This window comes from Lynx canadensis, chromosome B2 (genome assembly GCF_007474595.2).
Source record: "Lynx canadensis isolate LIC74 chromosome B2, mLynCan4.pri.v2, whole genome shotgun sequence".
In the NCBI taxonomy this organism is placed as follows: Eukaryota; Metazoa; Chordata; class Mammalia; order Carnivora; family Felidae; genus Lynx; species Lynx canadensis.
Window position 1 is genome coordinate 92,864,520 of NC_044307.1, and position 2,446 is coordinate 92,866,965.

Consider the following 2,446-nt stretch of genomic DNA (forward strand, 5'->3'; position numbering starts at 1 on the left):
TGGTAATCTTCTAACATCCATTTGATATCAACATCCCTCCTCCTTCAATCCAGTCTCTACAATGTAAAAGAGTAAACTTAAAAAAAAAAAACTATATGAGAACAAACTGAGGGTTAATGGCAGGTGGGAGGGAGGGCAGGGTGGGTGATGGGTATTGAGGAGGGCACCTGTTGGGATGAGCACTGGGTGTTGTATGGAAAACAATTTGACAATAAACTTCATATATTGAAAAAAATATATATGATAATGGAATTTCTTTACCAAAAACTAAGCAGTGGCTTCCCATTGTCCCCAGAATAAAAGACAACCTGTTTTAGATAGTGGAAGACACTGCCTTCACAGGCAGTCCAGCTACTATCACAGAAACGCTGTTTCTGCATTCTCTGTCAGTGCCATCTTCATTCCAATGCTGGGATTTTACAGTCCTTTACATGTTTACTATTCCAATTTTGCATCTTAGCCAAAGCTATTGCCTATTCAAAATGCTGTTTTATTCTACATCTATTCCATTCATTTTTTGTCTCAGCTCAAACATTTTTCTCTGAGAAGCCTTCACAAATTATATGGGTAGGTATACTTGTTATGAGTTCTCTTGTACTTGAAGCTATTTGATAACCTTTTGAATACTTGATAATATTTTTAAATAACATAAACTAAAAAATGTTTAATCTTTACCATAGTACCTAACCTATAGCAGCATTTTTCTTTTCTTTTTTAATAATGACTGAATTCTTACCTCTAGCATATTAATGGAAACTGATATTTCTGTGATCAGTATTGAATTTGATTGAGAACACTTCAAGTATTCTGAAACGTTGTACCTGATCATTATATAAAGAATTGTGTAATCTCTTAATTTCTAAGTCAAGACTTTACAGATATGTTGGTCTCATAATGTTGTTTACACAATTCATATAATACTAAATTCACATAATATTAAATACTTTGATTATTGTGCAAGCCGTTGGCAGGTCAAACTATGTTCTGTTATTAAATTTTTAAAACAACAGCAACTATTTGTATTTTTGCTAATGTTTACAATAGATAATTTTAAAAGACAGAAATGTGCAAAGGGGGAGATAAGACCTACCTATGTCTTCTCAGAGAGACCCACTATTAACATTTTGCTTTACACACCAGCCACAGATTTCATTTGTGAATGTGAGTGTATGTTTGTGTATTCATATTATACCCTTGAGTGGAGGTGATATTTCATAACATTTTAAAAATTGTGGTTGTACTTAATTACTCATTACAATGTAAAGATTTTCATGTTGTGATTCTGTCCTACATAGCTGTTCTCTGGAGCAGTAATTGTTTATCTCTGTTAGCCTTCTCTCCCATCTATGTATGTGCCACCACACCCCATGGAAGACTCAGTGCATGTGTACATGAGTCCTCTGAAGCCCCAGAGCTATCTTTTTGGTTGTGAACTAAAAGCTGACAAAGATTATCACTTTACAGTGGATAATGAAGGAAGTGAGCACCAATCATCTTTAAGAACGGTCAGTTTGGGGCTGGTGCAAAGGATGGATTATACATTGTTGAAGCAGAGATAAAGAATCATGAAGGCAGTCCAATTAAAGTCACTTTGAAAATATCTGTACAGCCAATAGTTTCCCTTGGGGGCTGTGAAATAATACCACCTGTGGTCTTATGGTTGAAATGTGGTTCAGGGCCCATGCATATTTGTGGACAGCACTTAGTAGCTATGGAGGAAGACGCAGAGTCAGAAGATGACTAGGAAGAGAATGTGAAACTCCATAGTATAGCTGGAAAGTCTTCTGTCCCAGGAAGTGGTAGCAAATTTCCACAGAATAAAAGTAAAACTTGCTGCTGATGAAAATGATATGAAGATGATGACAATAATGATGAATTTGACGATGACGAAGCGTTCACCTCCAGTAAAGAAATCTATATGAGATTCCACTCAAAATCTATATAGCTATTCTAGCCAAAAAATGCACAAAATCAAACCAGAATGGAAAAGACTCAAAATCATCAAGACCAAGATCAAAAGGTCAAGAATTCTTCAAAAACCAGGAAAAGACTACCAAAACACTGACAGGATCTAGTTTCATAGAAGACATTAAAGCAAAAGTGCTAGCAAGTATAGAAAAAGGTGGTTTTCTTCCCAAAGTGGAAGCCAAGTTCATCAATTCTGTGAGTAATTGCTTCTGGATGACTGACCAAGAGGCTATTCAAGATCTCTGGAAGTGGAAGAAGTCTTTTTAAGAAAATAGTTTAAAATGGTTTAAACAGTTCGTTAAAGTTTCTGTCTTGTTGCCTTTCTGTAACAGTTGATATGCAGAGTGAGAACTTTCCCTACTATGTCTGATAAATGTTGTCCAGGTTCCATTGCCAAGAATGTGTTGTCCGAAATGCCTACTTAGTTTTTAAAGATGGAGCTCCTCCGCCCTTTTCTTGGTTTTAAGTATGTATGGAA

The 2,446-nt window shown here is 35.7% G+C and overlaps 1 pseudogene; it reads left to right on the top strand.

The window, feature by feature from the left end:
* The first annotated feature begins 1,367 nt into the window (after positions 1-1,367).
* Positions 1,368-2,243, top strand: LOC115513383 (annotated as a pseudogene).
* The last annotated feature ends 203 nt before the right edge of the window (positions 2,244-2,446 follow it).